We start from the raw sequence: 25,295 nt of genomic DNA, 5'->3' as shown, positions 1-25,295 counted from the left end.
GTGGTAAACATCCTTTCATGAATAAGCAGATACAAAAGGCTCGGTGATAGCCCTAATGAAGCAATGGGTCTTCACATGTATACTGTGAGAATCAGAATTGGTCCTCAGCCTGAGTACAAATTGGCCTCGGAAGGGAGGAATCCTGTTAATCAACTTCATGAAATTGAAGTATAAATTTACATATCTCATTTATTTATGTAAATATGAGGAGGTTATTTATATAGATTTCTACAGAAGTGCCATTGTACGACTTGACCATAAAAATATACCATCCTCATATAGGCTGAGATGCTCACTTTCTTCCATCAATACTTATTTTTCCTATTGGAAAAGTTGTGAGGAGCCAAATTATAATCAGACTTCCAGATTGTATAAAGCTAATGAGAACTTTGCAATCAGTTGGAGGCTCATATCAATTTGACCTGCCCCCTGCTCCCTGCAGAGAAGCTGCAGGAGAACCCAAATAATCAGAAGGCCATCTCTGTGAGACTGGAATCTGAATGAGGCTTATTTGCAACATCACGTGAACATTTAATTGCACCAGGCTCCTTAGTTATGGATATACAACAGGGACCTGGTCATCTTTGCAGGATGACAGTTGCTGTACAGCAGAGTTGTGTGAGACTTGGAGGCTTCCTGACTCATCTGCTTTGCTATGTACCACCCTAAACTGTTCCTTGGTTTCTCTAGTCACTGTGAACTTGTCTTCAGCTGTGGTGATCCTTTGAAAAAGAGTTGTTAACAGATGCTGAAAATTTTCATGGAGGCCAAATGACAAACATTGCGAGCAAACAGCAAACCTACATCTATTTATTGTTTAAATAATATGTGGTTGTTAGCTTTTGGTTATGTCACTTTGTTCATGTCTTACTTTCATTCATTCATTCATTCATTCATTTATTTATTTATTTATTTATTTAGGATTTCTGCCTCCTCCCCGCCACCACCTCCCATTTCCTTCCCCCTCCCCCGATCAAATCCCCCTCCCTCATCAGCTCGAAGAGCAATCAGGGTTCCCTGACCTGTGGGAAGTCCAAGGACCGCCCACCTCCATCCAGGTCTAGTAAGGTGAGCATCCAAACTGCCTAGGCTCCCACAAAGTCAGTACGTGTAGTAGGATCAAAAACCCATTGCCATTGTTCTTGAGTTCTCAGTAGTCCTCATTGTCTGCTATGTTCAGCAAGACTATACTTTCAGGGATCATTTCTATAGTTCGTGTCTTACTTTCATGTCAATCACAGAGCATATAGCTCCTGCCTCAGATTGTCTCTCTGTGTATGTGTTGGCATCCTCTAGCTCTTTCTCTTCAAAATCAAATAGTTTGGCCTCATTGTGGACAGTTTGTATTTATCCCATTTAATTCTTTGTTTGCATAGTTCAGAGTTACATTTTAATTTTTTAGTTCCTTGCTTTTTTGTATGTTTGTGCATGTTTATGTGGGAATGTGTGTATGGGCACACCCAAACGTGAGTGACTGTGCGTGAAACGTGCCTGCACACATCCATGTGGAATTCAGAAACTAACCCTCAAAGTCATTCTTCAAGAGCCCTTTGTCTTAATCTTTGAAGTGCAGTGTCTCACTGAGACCATGCTTTGCCAGTTCAACTAGGATGAGCCCCAGCATTCCTTCTGTCCTCATCTTCCTAGTGTTGAGATCACAGCATGCCACTTGGTGATCCCATTGTGCCCAGTTTGTTAGATAGGTTCTAGAGACTGAACTTAGTCCCCGATTTGTACAGTCATCACTTTGTGGACTAAGCCACCCCCAACGCCCTGAAATTTTAGCTTTCAAATATCAGTATTCCTTTTTTCCATGTCTTAAAAATCATAGGGGCCATTGCTTGAGCATCTGAATATACAGTAAGTTTTGTTGCCTACTGAATCAAGAGCTGTGTCAACACAAAATACAGCTTTCACCTAAAAGAAAGATTAGCTAATTCAGAGTCAAATATAAGATGTCATGGCTCAGGGGCACAGGCCCAGGTTGCCACTAATGACTACTATGGAAGTGGTCACATTAAATTTTATAGTCACAGGGGAAAAAAAACCTCATCGATTAAGGAATTTGCCAAATATATTGTTACCACACCAAAGCCAGGAAGTCTTTGCTATAGGTCCCAGATCCTATGTGACAACAGTCCCAGCTTTGAGGTTGGTGTAGACTACTGTTCATCTTGATTAATACATTTCAGGGGCTTTTCTGTAGTTGTAGTTGAAAGAATATTTGGTCAGAAACAGAAGTGGATGATAAATGGTCACTGAAAGAACTAAAGATTTGACTTTTCATCTACAATATTCCAACTCTAGACAATCATAAAGTTCTAGTCAGTCAGTTTGTAGAATCTTCCTGTGTTTGGACTTTTTAAAGAATGTTTCATTCACAGATAACAGTGTTCAGTGACTGAAGGGTGTGTGGTTCATGGAAGAAAACACATATAAGTTAATTGTGGTGGATAAGAACCCTTTCCTTGAGCTGAGAAGGTGGCTCAGTAGATACAATATCCAGCCATGTGATCCTGAGTTTGGATATACTCAGAAAACATGGAGGCATGTGTCTGTAATCTTAGCTCTCAGACCAAAAAAAAAAAAAAAAAAAGAAAACTAGAGACAAAATTTCCTTGAACTTCACAAGATGGCAAGCCTAGAGTATAAAGCACAGCATCAAACAAGAGAAATTCTGCCTGAAAACAAGGTGGAAGGTATGGACCAGTACCTGAGGTGTCTTCTGACCAGCACAACAACAGTTATGCTGACCTTCAGCTGTAGGCAACTCTTAGCCCCAGCTCTGCTATAGAGGAGTCGGGCAACTGTGACTTTGTCCCAGCTCTGGTATAGAGGAATTAAGTTAGATACTCCATATAGGCTCAAGATGGTTCCAAGTGTTATAATTCTGTTTCTTGAAATTTCTGAATATTCAGGTTCGAAGTTCTCTTCTTTCTTCACTCATTTCACAATTGTTTAACTTTGTGAATTATGTACATTTAACTAACCTTAGCAACATCCTTTCTCAAAGAATCCCTGTTGGCTCCTGACATCCCAATGTCCCTGTTAAAGTTCTTTCCTCTCCAATTACATAACACCCCAATTAATTAGGGTCACCTGGTGACTTCTATAGTGGAGGAAGGTAGATGGATTGTGGAAGGCACATCTACTCAGTATCCCACTGATTGCTGCACAGAGTGGTGGGACAGGACAGTGCCCATCTCCCTCTTGTTCTCCCGTTCATGTCAGTCTTCTCTGTCCTCCATTGAGTTTTGTGATTTTCGTAGGGAGATGTGAACAAATGCCCATTTACCTGAGATAAAGCACTCACGACAGACCAGAGTAACGATTGCATTTAAGTCAAGCTTAATGTGTTCATTGAGGTTACTCAAAGGAGTATTGGTGAAGCATTATTTAAAAGGCATGCATGACTCAAAGGCAGCGACATCACCAACAAGCCTACCTTAGCATGAGTGCTGACTCATGAAAGCTGCAATTTCAGAGCTTCCTCTGCGACTTGCAGGGCAGTTCATTTCTAGGGTCATTACAGCTTGTATACGCTTGAGAAAGGGCTACATGAATCTCATATAGGAACTTTCTTGGATGTGTAATACTGAAGCTTATGGGCCTCCCTTCTCCTGCCTAGAATACTTCACATCATATGATTTCGTCCATTTCTGTTTGTTTTGCCACAAATGACAGGATCCCAGTCTTGCTTATGGATGAAATAGATGCTCCACTTCATATCTGGACCACATTGTCCCGATCAAGTTGGTTTGTGATGGACACCTCAACTGAGTCTACAGCTTGACTACTGTGTATAGCGCTGCAGTAAACATAGCAGGGCCAATGGCTCACACACCAATTTCAGCTTTTTTCAGGGATAAACTCAGGAGTGGTAGAGTCAGATCACAAGGACTTTCTGGTTTTAATTTTTTGAGGCACCTGCATTGTTTTCCAGGGGGTCCTTGATAATTTGTATCTTTTCCAACAGCGTCTAAAGCTCGGTTCCCTTGTCTCATCTCCATGTGTAAGTGCTATCAGTATTTTCACAACGGCTGTTCTAACTGCAGTGACGTGGAACCTCATGTTACCTTTGACTTGTAATGGATGAGTGGATGCCAGGACCGCAGGGCCATGGGAAGCACCGGCTTTCCTGCAGCCTCCACCAGCCCTGCTGCCCTGCCCTGTCTTGTAGTTGAGCCATGCCCTCAGCTGGCCTGGCTGTCTTACTTTCCATCTGCCCCTTCATGTGCATGCCATGAAGATAGCAGGGTTATTACTATCCACTAGATTCCCCCGAGCCAAAGCCCTAATGGTCCTTTGTGGAGGCGTAAATAAATGCAGGCAGATAGTAAAGAATATATGCAGCTTTAATGGTTAAATAAGCTTACAGAAGCGAGGTTCCCCGTGTAGCACAGGAAGCAGGAAAAAGGGCCAGCATCCTCCGGCGCACCCTATTTATCAGTATACATTCGCCCGAGGCAAACCCGCCCCCTAAAGGGGCTGGCTTAACCCTACAGTCCTTATCTGCTTTCTCTTCTCCACTCTTCACTGGCTGGGGAGCCCTGCAGATTCACCTGGTAAAGGTTTCTTGGTCTGTATGCTCTGTTGTATATGTACACGAGGTCATTACCGATTATTACTTATGACTTCGGCTTAGAGCCAGACTCTCCCACAGCCACACAGCATACTGGCCCTACAAGCAGTTGGGGGTATGCTTCTCTAATGAATGCTTATTGAAGTTTACACCTGAGTTCCTTGTTTTCACACTTAACACACACACACACACACTCACACACACACTTTGCAATACTGTAGTTACCTGATTGTTACTTTCACATGTTCTATTTTTTAAGGACACTTGCCCACTGGGTAAAATGGTACTTGTAGTTTTCCTCTAAGTGTACACTAAGGGACCCATTCCAGATAATACGCAACTGATTCGTTGAATATCCATAACAAGTACTATACCTCCCACAGATAAGCAATAGTGAGGCTGAATGTGAGCCTTTCAGCTTTAGGACGAGAGCTTAAGGTATAGCTGCCTCCATCTGGGATGAACATGGCACATCTTATAAGGACTTTTATACATAGTGAAGCCAGTCTGAATTTACTGTGTGTGGTTTGTGCCCATTGACTTATCCCATATGTAACAGAACATTACTTACATAGGAATAAGCTCCATGCCCATACAAAAGTTACCAAAATTGACTCAGCTTAAAAAAAAAAAAGCAGATACAACACAAAGATTTTCCATAGATTTTGGTCCTACCGCCAACAGTTTAGAAGAGAAGGTTGGGTCTCCTGTTAGTTTCCGACAGGAGCATGTTACTTGCAGTAGGTTAATTGTTTGGGGTATCATTTGGGGCTGGTTTCCGTACACATAGCTGCACTCTTAACACAGTTTGTTTCTCTCTCATAGTTTATATGGCGATTGAAAAGTTTCTCTAGACTGTTTTGCCTGTGAACTCCATTACTCATTGAGGTTTGTTTCATTTTTAGAAAATTTGTATTGGTTATTAGAATTAATTGACTATCTAGTATGTGTTAGGTAGGTATAGTAGCATATAACAGCTATTTCATTTAACATGTCTCACTTGATAATCAAACAAATCTTAGGTGAAATACCACTCTTTTATTAGAGTTAAGGAAATACTAACTTCAGTGTGAAAGTGGAGCTTCTCCTGTGTACAGAAGGATGATGTCAATATGAGCTATCTTCACATCCAGATGTTATTCACTTTTTACTGAGATCACATCTACAGCTTTTGTATGATAAGTCTATTCCTTATCTCTGTGTCATATGTCACTTAGTTTCCAACAAGTTTAATAAATGTTACTGCTATTTGACAAACTTACTCATAAAATCTATTTTTATAAAACTGTTTAAGAAGTCCTCAATGCTTACTTATTATAGTTTTCTAAACTTATATAATCATTTTAAAGTTCCTTTCTCTCTTAGTTAGGGTTTCTATTGCTGTGAAGAGACACCATAGCCACAGAAATTCTTATAAAGGAAAACATTTAATTGGGGTGGCTTACAGTTTCAGAGGCTTAATCCATTATCACCATGGCAGGACATGACAACATGTAGGCAGACACAGTGCTGGAGAAGGAGCTGAGACTTCTACATCTTGATTCACAAGCATCAGGAAATGAAACGTGTCACTGGGCATAGTTTGAACATAGGAAATCTCAAAGCTCACCCCACAGTGACACAGTTCCTCCAACAAGACCATGCCTACTCCAACGAAACCATCACTCCCATTGGGGACCACTTTCTTTCAAATCACCACATTCCACATTTCACTCCCTGGCCACTATAGGTGTGTAGCTTTATCATAATGCAAAAATGTGTTCAGTCCAACTTCAAAGACTGTATAGTCTATAACAGTCTCAAATTTATTTAAAAGTCTAAAGTTTAATGTCTCTTCCAAGATTCATGTAATATCTTAACTGTAATCCCCTGTAAAATCAAAATAAAAAGGCAGATCACATATTTCCAATATTTGATGCTACAAGATATACATTATTATTCCACTGTGGAGGGAAAGGATGACAGTAAGGCAATACTGAACCAAAGCAAGACTGAAAATCAGCTGGGCAGACTCCAAACTCTTCATCTTTGTGTCTGATGTCAAAGCACTCTTCAGATCTCCAAATCTTTTCAGCTTTGTTGACAGCAGCATACTTCTTTCTCTTGGGCTGGTTCCACTCCCTGTTAGCAGTTTTCCTTGACAGATATCACATGACTCTGGCATCTCTAACATCTTGGTGACTCTAAGGCAATCCAAGCCTCATCCTTTACAGCATCGTACAATGGCTTCTCTAGGCCTCCATTCAGAGACACCCTTGACAAAAAGCCTGGCCTCAGAGGTTGTGGAAGAAAGACTCCTTAACCCCTTTCTTCAATGTTTGGCTCTAAAGTCAGAACCACACAAACAAAGCTGTCAAGTGTACTGCTTGCTGCGACTGGAACATGGCCCCCTCGTTCAATTACATCTTCACCAGCTTTCTGTTTTCTATGGTTTTCTTCATTGTCTAATCTTGGCTGTCCTGAAACTAGATCTATAGACCAGGCTGGCCTCATAGTCAGAGAGCCACCTGGCTCTGCCTCTGGAGTGCTGGGATTAAAGACCTGAACAACTATACCACGGGTCTCTAAACTTTTCTTTATTTCTTTTTCACACATTGGAAATACAGTTTGGTGGAATCTTGCCCTGAGGTCACCACTCCCTTTATTCCATTTCTTTATCTGTTTATCTCCTTGAACACAGAATTGGGTACCTTCTACTTCCTACCACTCGTTTTCTTCTCAGATTGTACCAAATGTCCAATTTGAGCTCAGCTTGCCTGTTTTTTGTTATTTATCTTCATTGGCATTACCACTATTAACCACATGGCAGAGTCTATATTAGGCAGTTTGGAGATTTCCTCTGCCAATGGAATTAATATAAATCTCTTCCCTTTAGCCTCAGGCAGACTCTTCAAACAAGGGCCAAAAGCAGTAACAGTTTTCCCAAAAATATCACAAGAAAGATCTCTTAGGCAACATACTACAATTCTTCTCCTCTGAAACATCTTAAGACAGGCCCCCACAGTTCAAATCTTCTAGGCTTCTACTTACATGTCCCATTAAGCAGTGCTTAAAGCATTCCACTGTTTTCCTAACCCAAAATACGAAAGACCAAATTCTTCCAAACAAAAAACATGGCCAGGCCTATCACAGCAATACTCCAGCCCCTGGTACCAACTTATGACGTAGGATTTTTCTTGTTGTGAAGAGAGACCATGATCATAGCAACTCTCATAAAGAAAAACATTTAATTACGCTTACGGGTTCAGAGGTTTAGTCTATTCTCATCATGGCAGAAATGGCAGCATGCAGGTAGTCATGGTGCTAGAGAAAAAGCTGAGAATTCTTTATGTCTATAGGCAACAGGAGTGAACTGTGTCACTGGGCATACCTTGAACATAGAAGATCTCAAAGCCCATCTTTCTCCAACAAGGCCTTGCCTACTTCACCAAAACCACACCTCCTAAGAGTGCCACCCCTTATAGGGGCCATTTTCTTTCAAACCACCACACTTTCCATACAGGCTTTTGGGGAGTATGCAATACATCCAAAGCTTCTCAAACTCAAATGTTCATCCTAACATATAATTTATTTTATTTTTGTTATTGATATTGCACGTAGCCATTAGATGCATATGTATAAGCACCTAGCCATATTTTTGCAAGGCACATAAATAATCAGTAATATTTATTTACTTAGTGCATACGAGGGATGTATATGTACTAGATGAACCCTTCAAAGGTCTGTGTAATATGCTGTAAGATTTTAAAAAAATAGGAGAGACTACAGGGACACCTTCTTCTGAATAGCATTCATGAGAATCAGCTTGTCCCAGGGGTAATATTCTATAAACAGATGGGCTCATTTTATAAAGAATTTCAATCTTGTTCCTCAATGCTAGCAGTAAAATGCTGATTCAAGATTCAAGACTCTTAGAAGGGAACACAAATAAAAATATATTTTGTATATTAAAATTGAAGTCAAACCGTTTCCCACAAGACGTTAACTAGAGAACCAAAATGAAATTTGATTTCAAGCAGGGTAGGCAGCATACATGAAGGCAGGCTGAATTAAAAAGTGGTGACATCAATAATTAATTAATAGTGGTGACATTAATTGAGATTTAATATATAATAAGACTATAGGTTTGGTGTATTCTTTCTCATTAGTTACCTGATGTAGCTGGTAGGTGTGCTTATTAAAATAATGTCCTCAAATTTACGGCAACTGTTAAACTGTGTTTATGTTTGATGGTGATGGATGCAAGCACACACACACACGCACATCTGTATATGCAGAGTAGAATGATCTCTGTTTTTTAACTAGTATACCATAAGCATTTGCAGTAATAGTCTTAAAGAAATATTATTTAGGCCATTAATTATTATTTTGTTCCTCTTTGTTGCTTGACTTAATGTTAATAGTTCCAAATAGAGCAGGTGTTTGACAAGAGACAGTTTCTTCTGAAAAAGAGAAGAAATTTGGCAATTTAAGCTGATGGTGGCAATGCTCTGCTCACCACAAAAGAAAGGAAAATTTTGAAAGCAGACTCAGCCACAGTCACACAGTCACACTCTAAATAGACAGCATCCAAAGATAAAAGAAAACTACCTGATTTCCCAGAGAACATGTGCGTGCTCAAGTTCAAAGCTCCTCAAGTCTGATTGCAATCCTAAGAAGAGAAAGTTCTACACAGCAGTTAAGACAGAAGTGGATTATTGGACAATAGAAAGCAAAGTCTCTATACCTACATGCTGAAAATATATGAGAGTTATTTACTCATACATATAGGCCACAACAGAATTTATACCAATTTACCAAACTGTCATCTCTAAATATCGTACTATGTCCTAAGTTGCTACTTTTAACAATGGGACACTCAGAATGACTTTGTGCTTCATTATGCCAAAACCTTGCACAATGAAAACACCAATATTTGGTTCTAAGAAGGCTCTTAGCTTTGATGCTGACAGCTCAACATTGTTGGAGGCTCCTGGAAGTTTAGCAGCATATCTGCTTCCTACACAGCAGATACCAGTGCTCTCCTTACAATTGTCTCTAGGCATTGCCTAAAATTACCTGAGAATAGATCTCCCCATGGTAGGAAACCACTGCTTCATAGTAAGCCTGTAATACCACAACGTGCATGCTCTTCTTGGCCCCAAATACATTGTAGGGAAGAAAATAAGTCAGACAGCATGGGCGATATAGACTTCCTGTTATAGTTCATTGCTGGAAGTAATAAAACAGCCTATTGCTTCCCGCTGTCCTGTGAAGCTGTTAAAATGAAGCCTCCTTCTCTCTGCTGTCATTCATTCACTGGGGGCAGAAGCTAGCCTGGGAAAATTTTATTTTATAGTCATATAAAATATAGATGACTGGTGTACAATTTTGAATTTTGAGTTGATGTATGTCATCTCAAATGAATTATTCATAATGAAATCATGTTATATTTTTTGTAGAACAATATGCCATAGAGAACCTTATTAATTGGGTTGCTCTCAATAAAATATGAACATTGCATATCAGATCTTACTCTGCCGCTTTACTAATTAGTTACAGTCCGTTGCTAACTTTTGGGGAGTTAAGAAGCATGATTTATGGGAAATATTTGTTGTGAACCCAAATTTAAATAATTCTTCTGCAGGAAAATAATTCATATAATGAATTTTGCTTGAATTTTTACACAGACTTAGAAGCATATGCTTAAAGGAAATTTTCATATAAGAGATTAGAGGCTGTAGAGATACATTGAGCAGAGAAAAATTAGAAATTAGCTCAAACTTGTCCCCCAAAGGGGAAACAGTCAACATTTCCCTACAGAGATCCTTGCACGTGTGTAAAAGAGTCATCATCAGCTCTGAAGTGATTTAATGATTAAAATCTTCTCCTGAGTCTCTCTATAATCATGCCTACAAATTCCTTCATAGGGTTACTCACTATATGAAAAAGATGGCTTGAAAAGTATAGTAGGACCTAATTGGAATTAGAAGACATGGGTACTCAAGGCCCATGAGGTATGTTCATATACTCTCATGGGAAGTTTATATCATTTATTGTTACATTGTGTTTATGAAACTCAAAAAATTTCCTAACCCATTAGAGGTTAGCTAACAATATGCTTCCGTGAGCTACAGATTGACAGAGGCAATGTCTTACAGAAAATACCACGTTTCTCATTTCTCTCTCTCTCTCTCTCTCTCTCTCTCTCTCTCTCTCTCTCTCTCTCTCTCTCTCTCTCTTTCTCTGACACAAACACATGAGTTATTCTATTCTTATACTGTTTTCATTTCGTTTTCTTTTATTTCTTCATCTCCTCCTCTCTCTTGACTTTATTTTGTTTTGTTTTGCTAATTTTGAGACAGTCTTATGTAACCCAGACTGGTCTTAACCTTGATCTTCCACACTCTGACCCGTAAGTGCTAATGTTATAGGGGTGTGGATTCTGGACTTCTGTCCACCCCACCACCCATGCACATGTGAGTGTGTCTGTTTACATATGTGAATGAGCATGTTTTTTTTTTTTTGGTTGACACGTATGGGTGGAGGAGAATACATGAATGTGTGTACACAGTGTGTGTGGAAGGCACTTGCCAGGAATCACCAACCTTGTTTACTGAGATGGGCTTTCTCATTGACTTTGGATTTGCTCAGCTGGGCTATGCTCACTGACCAATTAGCTCCAAGGATCCTCTTGGGTCTGTACCCTCAGAATGACTGGAATTCCAAGCCTGTGCTACCACACCTGGCTATTATGTGTGTTCTAGGGATCAGTTGTAAACCCGGTGTGCTTGGACAGTAACCATTTTACAGACAAAGATGTCTTTTCTTTTCAGCTTCAGACTGGAAGATCCTTGAGAGCAAGGTACACAGAGTATTGAAAATGATTTCCTCATCACCACACAGATCCTATGAAAAGATTTTGCTGTGACCAGCATATGTTGAAAAAGAATAACATGATTTATTATAAGAATGCATACTGATCCTTTCTTATTAATTCTTTTCTTACATTCATTATCCTCACAAAAGTCAATGTCCTTTAAATCCCCGTTTTATTAAAATTAACCACAAACTGAAAATTATCCAAGTAATTTCCTTCCTTCTGTCTTGCTCAAATCCTCCACTTGTTAAGGCATTAAATAATTAGCAAAAGCAAATGTTTACTTTCCAAATGGGATTCTAGGGAAAAAAAAGAAAATGTGTGCCTTTTATTTCATTCAGTTCCCCAAATATTGATGGTGAAGAGAACAGAAAAATCAGTACAGTGGTGCAAACTGCCAACACAAACTCTGTCTGTTTGATATATATATAATTTGTGTGTGGTGGTTATTGGTGCATAAGGATGGGTACATGTGGGTATGAAGACAGTCAACCATTTTTTGAGACACATTTTCTTACTGGCCTGGGGCTTGTCAAGTAGGTAGGCTGAATGGTTTGCGAACCCTAAGGCTCTTCTTGTGTCTGCTTCCCTACCCAAAGTTGGAAATACAAGCGTGCACTAACATGACTGCTTTTTCATCTATATCCCAGGGATCAAATTCATGTTCTCATGTTTGTGCTACCAGCACTTTAGTGACTGATCTGTTTGCCTAGATCTGCAAACATTTGACTATTGAAATCAGGATGCTAGTATTATTTTAAAAGTCAGTGAAAATTATTAGGCGTATGTGAGTCCTATAGTGGCAGCTTTTCCATGGAGAGTAATTTATTTGGTGGCTTCTGTGAGAAGTAGGGATGAAGGAGAGAAGGGATGTCAGAGATCGTTTAGTTAGAGACATAAAAGACCCCTAAATGTCATAGCCCTAAACTTCAAATATCTTAAATAACCATCAATGGTAAAATAGACAAACAGTTGCATAGTTCCATTGCATGAATACCGTGAATCAAAAAGTAATATATCATTACCATGTAGTAATACTCAAGTGACAATCATAGCATGCAAAGGGAAAATGTTTGATGAGAATCATACCATTTGTATAAAGTTCAAATCCGGTCAATGGTGTTAACTAACTGCTGGGGCCTGTGGTGGTTATATTGGCAGGGAATTGGCTTGGGGTTATTTGGAAGTAGTCTAAGTACATGTAAAAATTCATTGACCTATGAACTTACGACAGATATACTACAGAACATGGATGCAACACCAAGATAAAAATGGGACAAAAACCAAAACAGCTAAAAGAAAATTATTTTGTAGAAGGGCGGTGAGTCAGCTCTGAGGCCACTGAGGAGAGCTGAGAGACAGATGTGGAGCACATGAAAGGTAGACCGAACATTGAGCTTGATGAATGATAGATGAAGAATGAGGGGAGAGAGTTATTAACCAGCCTCCGGAGATTTCAAGTATAGGTAAACACGAGAGCATGTGTATATGTACGTTACTATGATATTTCAAAGAAGGACACATCATACTGCATTGTGTTCCATACCATATCATTAGGATTTCCATCTGCTTGTCATGAGTGTCTGAAGCTTTGATAGTTATCTTAGATGTTCTACACGTGTTTGCTTCCTTTGCTCCCACCCCTGGCAATACAAGGACTCCACTGGCTGTGCTTTGTATTCTGTGTTCCTCTGCATATCATTAGCATCTACCTTGCATTTTATACAGATCCATCCCTCCGCCCCAAGAAAGTGAAACAAATCCATTATCAGCAAGGTCAGTGTAGGGCTTCCATAGAAATCATCTTTTTCCCAGAAGATTCCTAGGTCTGGAGTTGAGGGAAGATTGCTTTTCTCTTTTCAGGCTCATTATGGACAGAGAATTTTCATCACTGCTAACTAATTTTGCAAGGTCATTTGGGTTCTGTTACTGAAACTACTCAGTAAAATACTCTTGTCCTTTAGAGTGCTCAGAGGATTGGCTCCAGGATCCATGCAGATATGGACAAATATGCACAAATTCCTTTGTGTATAGCTCATGCAGTCCTGCTATATACTTCAAACCATGTCTTGGTTACTCCTAATGCCTAATCCTACATGAATACTGTATTGTTTAAGAAATAAGACATACTCCACTCCAGAAAAAAAGCTATGCATGTACAGTACAGATACTGTCTTCTTCATATTCCATTCTATGTCTGACTTCCAAGTGGGGCATGCAGATACAAAGGGCCAACTGCCTTTTGTCCTGTGGAGTGTGCCTTTCTACCCAATTGTGCTCGCTCACTTGTTTTTGCGTTTGGATGGAAACATACATCCTTGAAGGAGTGACCTTATTGACAGTCTTTCTGGCTGTCTTGATAGAACAGTTGAGTGCAATGAGAGACAGTATATGGGTGGGTGAAAGAGAACAGACTCCCACAGGAAGGTAGCAGGCTCCTAGGAGACAACTGGGGACAATATGCACTGTTCAGAGCAACACCTTGCTTCTGGCTATCCAAGGCACTGCAGGTGGCAGAGAAGCCATGTTGGCATCCACTGAGAAAAAAAAAGAATGGCTTAATCAAGAAAACAATTTTTTTGTCTTATTTAAAATTGCACTGGGTAACTACCTAGCCAACTGTAGGAGACAGAGTCCTGTGCATCAGAAATCAAATCACTGGCTTTTTTCTAATGCTTCAGTATTTGGCTGTGTGCACAAAGTAGAAGGGCTAAGGAGAGGATCCAGTAGCCAAGAGTGTATACTGATATTTCAGAGAATCAGAGTTTGGTTCCCAGCACCTACATCAGGTGGCTCACAACTTTTGGTAAATTTAGTTCCAGGGCATCCAATGCCTCTGGCTTCCACAGTCACCTGCGTCTATGTTCTCATACCTACCCATGCCCACATACTCATATTTAAAAATAAAATATGTTAGAAAAAAGCTATAAGCATGTTATTTACCTCTAATATAGTCCTTTCCTAATTTCCTCTAGAGCAAAGTTTCTCAAAAGGACCAATAAAAAAGCAAGTATGTATGTCCATGTGGACTATATGACCCTTATTCGAGCTATTTAATTTTGTTGTTGTAGTATAACATGTAGGCATATCAGCAAAAGTGTTCTAATAAAACATTGTTATTATTTATAACAACATGGTCATGAATAAGACCTGTTCAGTCTTGATATTTAATAAGATTTTCCCCTCTTTTATCTAAGTTACCAATTCTATTTTAAGTCTTTCAACCTTTGTTTACATTTTAATGTTGTTTAACAATAAAGATCCTTATGAAACGAGAGAAAGTATAGAAAAGAAAATAGATTTTGGGTTGGGGACATAACCCTCTAGCTAAAAGTGATGGCTGCCAAGTTCATATCCTCAGAACCCAAGTAAAAGCTAGAACACAGAACAAGCATCTGAAATACCAGCATTCCTATGACGAGGTAGCTGGCAGAGGCAGGAGAATCCCTGAAAGTTCACAACGAGACCCTGTCCCAAAACAATTTGTCCTTCAACTTCCACACACATGCATTACGACAAGTGCACACCCACGTTTATATACATATATACACACACAGAGACACACACAGTTGACTTCATTATTTGATCCCGTGTTTGACTGTATTTCAGGATGGTGGAGAACATCTTCTTGGCTAACTATTTGCCAATCAGTGCCATGCCAAATGTTCATAGGGTACATTTCTTGAGTAAATTCAGGAATAAAGTCTTCAGATATTCTGGCCTGCTATTTGAGAGTATGTGCCTTGAACACAAATCCCTGTGTTCGGATTCCAGTATACAAACCATGCTGCCTCCTTACTTGATAACCCAGAGCAGCCTCTAGGCAAGCCATCCGTGTCCTACATCTCCACAGTGCAGATTTTCTCTGCTCTGTTTACACAGTCTCACTCCCCTTGTGGAGGATTCATTGATCAGATCCTGAATGGAAGCTGGTCTGCACAGAGGGAACATTACATTTTGGTGTTCCCTGTCCTTTGGCATAATGACCCGAACAATGTCAACACAATTCCTTCCTGGTTCTGGTCCTAGTCATTCTGCTCACTGAGAGTGAAAGGAAACCAAGGAAAGACCAACCAGGAACCATTAGAAGCCCAGCTGCCCATGTTCCATGCAATGAGAAAACATCGGCATCAGGGGCTAAAATCAGTAGCCCCTCTGGAGATATGATCAGTGTAGAATTCATTCATATGGAGCAAAGATGGAGCAATCTTTGCTGATGAGTCAGTGATGCTTGTCTTTCCTCTCCCTCCCTTCCTTAATTTTCCTTCCATTTTCCCCTTCATCCTTTCCTCCCTCTCTTCCTTCCTCCCTCTCTCCCTTCCTTTGTTACTAGTGTGCACTTTTTACTTCAATTTTCTTTAGAAGTCTTTATATTGGCCTCGTTGTCTTTTATAAAAGTTTTAAAACTATTTTACATTTATCCTCTGACAATTTTATATGTGTAGACAAGTATATTGATGGTATCTCCCTGCCTGACTTCCAATCTATTTTTAAAATGTTTTGTTTGTTTGCTTTTTTTTTTTTGGTGGCATTAGAGATTCAACCTAGTGTCTGGCACAAGCTACCTCTGAGCCACACTGAACTTTCCCAGTTGAAAGATACTTCATGGATTATTTTGTAAGTTGGAAATTATCTCTCAGCTTCTAAGAGTGTTATTCTACTGGCTTATGATTTCCATTGTGGAGAAATCCACTTCAAGTGTAACTATGTATTTCCTTTGAAGATCCTATCTCTTTCTTATACTCTGAATAATTTCAACAATATGTATATTTTTAGACATTCATTTCATTTATGCCCTTTGGTATATTCTTTTATTGATATAGGTTCAGAAACTTAATCTAAAAATCGCAAACTTGAAATGCCTCAAAGTCTAAAACATTCTGAACAGGGTGCCGCAATAGAAAATTCCATGTCACAGTCTTCGTTACATGACCAAACTTTCAAAATATTGTATTCAATCTGTATATACAGGTGTGTCTAAAACATATAGGATTTCATGATTAGAATTCTTCCCACACTTACGATATCTCATTATATAGATTTAGATTCCTGCCACCCCCTCCAAATCATAATCAAAACATATCTTGGTCTAAAATGTTTCAGATGGAGAATGGTTAGTCAGCACTCTGCTTTCTATTGATTTGTGTGTACTTCTTGAGACTATGGTCTTATGTGTCATATCAGGGTAGAATATTGGTTCTTCGTGTTTTGCCTCTGCTGAGTATTCTAGGAAATGTAAGCTAAATCCTTGAGCTAGGTAGCTTAATTGCCTAGTAAATGTAGGTTCATTTTTATAGCTGTCTTAGTGTTTTATTTTGTGAAGCGAAACCATGACTATGGCACCTTTTATAGAGGAACACATTTAATTGGGGTGGCTTACAAGTCAATGGTTCAGTTTGTTATCGTCATAGTGAAAAGTATGGCAGTATGCAGGCAGACATGGTGCTGGCAAAGGATCTGAGAGTTCTCCATCTTGATCCACACGCAGTAGGAAATGGTCCATTGAACTGAGCATCGGTGAGAGCACAATTCCTCCACCAAGACCACACCTCCTCCAATGAGGCCACATCTACTAATAGTGCCACTCGCTTTGGGGAACATTTTGCTTTAAACCACTACAGTATCTTTAACCCATCCTTCTGTATTTAACCAATGTATCATTTCTCTGTGCTACAGTCTTGATTATTTCTATGGACTGATTTTTCAATTCACTAGTTCTTTATTGAGCACTCTCCAATTTGTATTAAATCTAGTATGGATGTTTTCATTCATATAATTCATATTTGTTTCTTTTTTCCCAAAATATGTTCCACATTACATGAATTTCTGTAGTTTCCTGTTTCTGGTCAATACAAGATTTCGAAAAAAAAAAAAAAAGAAAAGGTTTCTACTTGCTTAGTTATTTTTATCCAGAAAACTGATGAATAATTTATTACTGGAAATAGGTTGTTTTTGCTTTATGCATTTCTTTCATCTTTGGTAGGGGCAACAGCATTAGGCCCTTGATTTCCTCACCCTAATCACAGACTATCTGCAATTATTATTTATGCCTTTAAGAAACCAAACGTTTTCCTATGTTGGCCTTACTTGGTAAAGTAACTCCGCCTCCCCACAGTGTGGTACCTCAGGCCAAAGAGCCATCAGTGATATCTGAGGATATGGCCAGTATGCAAGCAGAAAAGGAAAGGAGGAAGTCCGGGATTAGGGTTCTGGCAGAGGATGTTAGATAAAGTTTTTTTTTTTTTGTTTGTTTCTTTGTTTGGTTTTTTGTGGAGTGAAGTATAGAAGATGAATGAAATCCTTGAGTAGGACACTTCAAAAAGAATGGGAAGGCTGGTTCCTGAAAATCCTTTGATTTTCTTTGAAGTGGTAGAGGAAGAAAAGCCAGAAAAATCACTGAGCAGTTAAAACAGTTTTAAAATTGCATTAAAAATTTGTAATCCTGAGATAGAAATATGGCTCAGTGGTTAAGAGCACACACTGCTTTTGCACAGGGCCCAAGTTCAAGTGTTCAATTCCCAAATCTCAGATTAGGCTCACAACTGCCAGTACCTTCAGCTCCATGTGATCTGATACTCCTCTGATCTCCTCTTCCTTATCCTAAACACACACACTTACATGTATACACACACACACACACACACACACACACACACACACACAGAGAGAGAGAGAGAGAGAGAGAGAGAGAGAGAGAGAGAGAGAGAGAGAGAGAGAACAGGTAAGTAAAAATGTAAAAATTTTAAAATGGTTTAAAAACTGGAATTCAGGAGCTGGTTATGAGCAATTCAGTGGCTAAGAACACAGGCTTTTCTTCCAGAGGACCCATGTTCAATCTCCAGCACCGGTGAGGTAGCTAACTACTACTATTAACTCCAGTTCCAGGGAATCTAATGTCTTCGTCTGGCCTCTGTAGTAGGCATGAATGCATTTAGTACATACACATATATGCAAGAAAAAAATCATACACATAAAATAAAAAATAAACTCATCATAAAACAAAAAAATCAGAACCCACTGAGCTCTTTACACTCTGGGAACAAGGAAACATTAAAAGGATGGAGCATGGAACATGTGTGATCGGGTGGATTGGTATACCGTAATAGCCTTTGAGAAAACAATTTCCAAAGTTGGTATAAGGCAGGACTCCTGAGACGGATGGAATGACAAATGGAAGATTTGTAGTTTTAGGGCTGAAGCACAAAGATAGCAGCATCCTGATGAGATTGTGTTACAGGCTGGCAAACAACGGCCTGCAGGGCAAATCTAGGCCATTGCGTATTTCTGTAAATGTTTTATTAGAATATAAGCCTTATTCTCGAGCTTGCTAGCTACAGCAATTCTGGGCATGGTGGTATGTGCCTGAAATTGCAACAGGTGTAAGACAGCAGCAGGAGGATTAGGAGTTCAAGGGCACTTCTCTAGGTCTATGGATTGTAGCATGGTTATTCTTCATAGTTAATATCCACTTATGAGTGAGTACATGCTGTTTTTGTCTTCCTGGGTCTGGGTTACCTCACTCAGGATGAGTTCTTCTAGTTCCATCAATTTGCCTTCAAACTTCCTGACGTCATTGATTTTAACAGCTGAGTAAGTCTCTGTTGTGTAAAGGCACCGCATTTCTTTTATCCATTCTTCAGTTAAGGGACATGTAGGTTGTTTCCAGGTTCTGGCTATTACGAATAAGGCTGCTATGAATATAACTGAACATGTGTCCTTGCACATCCGTAATGAGGAACCCAAGGGGGATGCATGGATCTCCCTGGTAAGGGGAAATAGAAGAGATCTCTTGGGTGGTCTAGGAATGGGTGGGGATGGAAATTTGAGGGACTGGATTTGAGGAGCGGGTAGAGGCTAGAGTACTGAAAGAGATGACTGGAAAGGGGGTGCTTTTAGGGTCAGATAGAAACCTGGTGCAAGGGAAACCCACTCAAATCTACAAGGATGACCGCAGCAAAGACTCCCAGCAATAGTGGATATATAGTCTCAACTGACCATCTACTGTGATCACACCAGTGCCTACTCACTCCCATTGTCATCAGAGAGGCTTCATCCAGTAACTAGTGAAAACAGATGCAGAGACCCACAGACAAACAGTAGGCTGAGCCCAGGGAATCCTGCTGAAGAGAGGGAAGAAGGATTGTAGGGTCCAGAGGGGTTGTCATGACAAGAAAACCCACATAAATAACTTAGGAGGCTCACAGGAGCTCCCAGACACTGAAACCACAAACAGGGAGCCTGCATGGGACTGACCTAAGCCCTCTGCATATATGTGAAAGTTGTGTAGCTTGGTTTACTTGTGGGACTCCTAATAATGGGAGCAGAGCCTGACCCTAATGCTTCAGCCGGCTCTTGAGAACCTATTCCTCATACTGGGTTGCCTTTCCCAGTCTGAATACAGGGAGATGTGCTTATTTTTGCTGCAACTCGACATGCCATGGTTTGTTGCTACCCCTTTCTGAACAGAAACAGAGGAGGAGTGGATTGCGGGGAGAAGGGAAGGAGAAGAGAGAGAAGAAACTGTAGTGGAGATGTAAAATTTAAAAAAAAAGAAGTTAAAGGACAGCCCAGGCCACATAAAACCTGATCTCCCCAAAATAAAAACACAAAAAAATAATGCAAAAGGAGCAGGAGAAAGGAGATGGGGAAGGAGGAAGAAAAGAGATGAAAGACAATGAGGTGAAAGGGTAGTTGTGATAAGGTTGGATGACATACAAAGCAAATATTTTAAGATATGGAGTACCCTATCTATCCTTTGCATAACATCTCTGATCACTGAGCTATATAGGTGATAATGTTTTGTCAGCTTCAGATCAGTAGCAGAAAGGTCTGGAGAAATGACTCCAGGATTCAGAGCACTTGTTGCTCTTGCAAAGGACTTAGGTTCAATTCCCAGCACCTGCATGGCAACTCACAGTCATCTGTAATTCCAATTCCAGGGACTCCAACACCCTCTTCTGAACCTAGAGAGAATTGGAAGGCTCAAGACCAAGGCCCAGAATTTTTTTTCTCTGTGTAAATTACATAGTGCAGTGAAAAAAAAAAAAACCTGCAGCCCTTTGAAAGTGTAAAGCTTGTGGGCTTTTTCCTCTTCTTTCCATTTTATAACCAGTTTCTTTTAGCTTACTAGGTGGGTGATGGTAGTGTTCACGGTGGTCATGTATTGAAGTTCTCTTTGTATTATGTAAATCTTATCCCTGACTTTGAGTTCCCATCATTTTTTTTTATTTCTGTGTTCTTCTCAAGATCACTGAAGTTTTCAAAATTCCTTGGTCTCCAAAAGTTAAAATAAAGCCTTTATAGAAGTTAATGGAATGTGAAACCATATTAAAGTAGAAAATGAAGATCAGGACCAGTGAGCAAAAGGTGTCTATAAATATTGTGGCTGTTGCTTATGTGAAAGTTCTCGTGACTATTTCTGAAATGCAGGCCAAATTAGCAGACATAAACATATACTTCTTATTTTCAAGAGCAGGCAGTATTCTCTTAAGTACTAATCGCCTTTTCTACCCCAGGCATGGAAAAACTCACAGATCTAAGACACAGTGATTCAGTAGTTCAGAGCGAAAAGGAAACAACGTAGCCTGTTCCTCTAAGATACTGGATACAAGAGAACGCATCTTATGCTTGGAATACAAAAGGCAATTATTTAAAACAGCTTGGACTTAGCTTAGAGTTCCTCCTAGGTCAGTGGTTGTCAGCCTTCCTAATACTCAAACTATTTAATACAATGTTTCCATGTTGGTGACACCCCCAGCCATAAAACTATTTTTGTTACTACTTCATAACTGTATTTGTTCTACTGTAATGAATCCTAGTGTAAATATATAGTATGCAGGATGTCTGATAGGTGACTCCTGTGGGGGTTACAGCCCACAGGACAGGTTGAGAACTGCTGTCCTAGAGGAAGAAGCTCTGAATTGACCAAAAAAATCTTTGGTATACACTCTTCCTGGAGGTCATATCAATAATATGTATTTCTGGGGCCTGGAAAGATGGCTCAGTGGTTAAAATTTGGCGCTGCTCTTGGAAAGGACCTGTGTCCAACACCTACGTGGCTGTTCAGCCCCATCTGTGACTCCTGTTCCATGGGTTCTGATCCTGTCTTTTGACCCTGTGGGCACTATCTACACAGGGTGTACATACATGCATTCGGGCCAAATACTCATGGATGTAAACTAAATAAAATAAAAATATATATTTCTAAGCTTATCTGCTTAGTTTCTAAATCAGTTTTAGGGCTGAGGCTAAGCCCTAAATTTCTAAATCAGTTTCTGGTCTGGTGGTTGTGGCCCCTACACTGAATAACTTGGAAGGAAAGGGATGAACAACAATTATCCAATGGGAAATGAGATAACATCTCTTCGCGATGTTTGCAACATAAAAACCTCAATTGATCACTGCTTTGGGAAAATCTGGGGTTGTGAACACTACTGAGTGCTTGTGGCTTATGCTTGTTTCTTTCATGGCTTTTCTCTTAAACTTGGTCACAGATCTGTTAGATCCACGTCGATCTATCTCTCCTGAGTGTGTAGGTGGTCCACTTGAGAGACAAGTGGCTGGGGGACAGCATGATTAACAAGGGACTCTAATTAGTGGCACAGCTAACGCTGGGAAAGCAGAGGCATCTGCTATAGTTGCTAAATATAATTGCTAGAGGAAAAGTTTATAAATATTCATTTAGATGTATTTCTCAAAGCCTTGTGTTTGGAACTACAGCTGCTGGGTTGCCTAAAGAAACATAAATGCACCACAATTGATGAATTTTTGGAGGAAGGGAAATGCTTTATCTTTACGGCACAGGCATCTGAGTGAATACCACGGATCAGTGCTTTCTATAGCTCACATTTTGCATGTCATATTTATTAGAAGCTATTACTAATTCTGCTTTTAAATGCTGTAGTTTCTCTGATTCTGGCTTTCTAGATTTAACAGTTACAAATTTAACTCATGCCGAGTGACTAATACACTATTTAGTGTTTTATGTGATTAAGTTTAGAGTTTGCATACTAGAAAATTTGGCTAAAGACTGTTCAGTTGACTTTTGTTTTCTTTTCAAATAGAAACCTGGAAACCTCATCTTGTTTTGGAACTCCAAAAACGCGTGTGTGTGTGTACCAATGTGCATTTTAATTTTTGGTACAAATATGGTTAATTCTCTATGTTGTTTCCTTAGGATGAGTCTAGTCATAGTTATTTGTTAACCATTTGTTCCTAAGAATATGTTCTCATATGAATTAAAGACACACTCCCATGGCATTGTCATTTCATCTAGTGCAGTGACTTTATATGGTAACACGGAACAAAGGCAATGATTAGTCTGGGAAAGCAAGCAGAAAACGGTTTGTAGTGCATAGGTGCCAGACAATGATTTGAGTAAGTCAGAAATTAAAAATATGCAGTTGCCCAAGGGTACAGAAGGCAAGACATGTGAATGAGCAAACTTATTGCCAGAGGTCAGTGCAAAGCACAAGGCAGGACACAGAGGACGAATGACAATGAGAGCTGGGTATCTACAGATATAATCCAGTTGTGTAGAGCTGATATGCGGACAATTCTGACGACAGAAGACTAGGGCTTCCGGAAGTGATTCTCAGCTTGGGATGTTGTCCCTTAGGGAATGAGAGGCCATGTCTATCAGAATCTGGGGACACTTTTTATTTCCCTGAGTTTTTGTTTTCTGTTTTTCCAGACAGGGTTTCTTTTTGTCCTAGAACTAGCTCTATAAACCAGGCCGGCCTCAAACTCACAGCGATCTACCTGCCTCTGCCTCCTAAGAGCAGTGATCAAAGGCATTCGTCATCGTGCCTGACCCTTGTTTTGTGATTTATTTTTATGAACTAAGGTCTCCTGTAGCTCAGGCTGGCTTCAAACTTACTATGCTAGGGAGGATGACCTTGAACTCCCTATCTTCCTGCTTCTTTCTGCCTCTCAAGTGAGTGGATTCTATACTCCTGTCACATTCTCTGTGTTACAGTGAGGGCTTAAGGGTTAGAACTGGCATTTAGTAGGTGGAAGTCTGGCATACTGCTCAACACTTTAATACTTGGAGAGGCAGAAAAGGGGGGGGGTGACTCCTTTCCTGCCCATCATAAAGTGTCAAGACTCACATACCTATGACAAATGACAGATAAATAGAGATATAGCTAACGTTTTGGGGGCTCATAGTTTCCCATAATTATTATATAGGAGCCATTAAACTGAGGACTCAAGCTGAGCTCTCCATTTTCACATATAGGTGTACTAAAGTAGCATGGGCAGTATTGTAGAAACATCATTGGACAACGGTGACAGTGATAGACGGAGGGGGAACTCAGCATAGAGCCATTGTTCAGGGACTTCTTGACCCCTGAACCCTATCTCCATGTCCTAACAGAATATTCTTCCATATTTGGCTTGTCTTTGGGGAAAAAAGCGCTTTCAGTTTCTATGATCAGCACGTGAGTGGCAAATTCTGGCTTCTTTGGTGTCCCTTTGGGTAGAACGAGGATCATCCTGGTGAGTAAGAGAGAGTCAGGCACGCTGCTTCTGAGCTTCATTATGTGTTTTGTATTCTGAGTCCCCTTACCCACAGTGCCCAGAGCAGTTCCACAACAAAGAATTTTCTGGCCTGATTTTCCACGGAACCAAGACTAACAAACCACCCTCCTTAGCCATGAGGCTGACGGATAGCAAGGGCATTGTGGGATTCAAGCATAGACCTCAAATGTCATCCGTTAGGTTTAGTAAGCTGTGTAAATACCTGCAATTTGTATGCATTTCCAGATTTCTTTACAGGTCTCAACTTCAATGAGAATTGTATAACCTCTCTTCTCCAGTGAAATGCGGTATTAAAACTATCCTCCAACATTATTGGGCCTTTGAAAGTGATCGAACATCATCCTGTTTATTAAACACATCTAAAAAAGTTGCTGATTTTTGTTCCTTTTTAGTCTAGTGGTAAATTTTGTTGACAATATTTGCATTTCCCTTTTCCTCCTATTATTTTATATCTCTTTCAAAATGGGCCCTATCCCAAGAGCATCCAGCTAAATCCTCGGTGTGGTCTGATTCTTTTTAGCATTATGAAGAGCACCATTGAATACCTTCAGGGTTCTTTGTCACCAATCTCCTTCATGTCACAGAGTTTGGGTGAAAGCCAGACTCACAGCCACTGGGATGCACTGATCACGGGATCTGGTTTAGAAGGGGAAAATCTATAGTTATGATGATCATTGGCAATGGCAGGCACAGCTTTAACATTTTTTAATGTTACTAAAACCGTTAAAATTTATATTCAGTGAAGAATGTTTAGTTCTGAATTAATGAAGTTCCTATTGCCATTTTAAGATCTGAATACTGAAACTGTTTGAATTTTAAGATCTTTTGTGACTGAATAATTTAGATTTCAAGTTAATGGCATGCTCAAGTTAATGGCAAAGACTTATGTATGTCTTGTCACTATGGAGAGACAGATTTTCTTTATTCTGTTTTGTTCTAATAACATAGGAGGAGATGTCAAGTATGTTTAGGTGAAATGAAAGACAACTTGGAAGTTGTGATGGGTATGGATGTGCCATTTTATTCTAATATCTCAAAAAGTCTGTATGGTTTCGGACGAGAATATGATGATTCTGTTTGTTTAGTTTACTTTCCAAATATGGATGCCTCTCTCTGCCACCTCTCTGCCTAGGCATAAAATAGTACCTAGCCGAAGAGGAGATAGGATGAGAGATGTGTATCCTCTTATGGCCATGACTGACTGAATGGTAAAAGGTGGCTTAGAGACCTGAAGGCTATGGAGGACTCTGGTAAGCAGAGTCCACCTCCAGCATTGGAAGGGAGATGTGAAGATTCACTCAACAAACTTCCTTT

General features: G+C 39.8%; 1 protein-coding gene and 1 pseudogene across 7 annotated transcripts in view; both read left to right on the top strand.

The window, feature by feature from the left end:
- The window catches only part of Frmpd4 (FERM and PDZ domain containing 4), a 644,634-nt gene that overhangs the window by 182,539 nt on the left and 436,800 nt on the right, over window positions 1-25,295 (top strand). The gene's annotated exons all lie outside the window — the stretch shown is intronic.
- On the top strand, window positions 1,182-1,257 carry LOC142841929 (small nucleolar RNA U3; annotated as a pseudogene).

The sequence above is a fragment of the Microtus pennsylvanicus genome, chromosome X (assembly GCF_037038515.1).
Source record: "Microtus pennsylvanicus isolate mMicPen1 chromosome X, mMicPen1.hap1, whole genome shotgun sequence".
Taxonomy (NCBI): Eukaryota; Metazoa; Chordata; class Mammalia; order Rodentia; family Cricetidae; genus Microtus; species Microtus pennsylvanicus.
The sequence above is the reverse complement of the archived record's forward strand: the minus strand, read 5'-3'. Positions and strand labels throughout refer to the sequence as shown.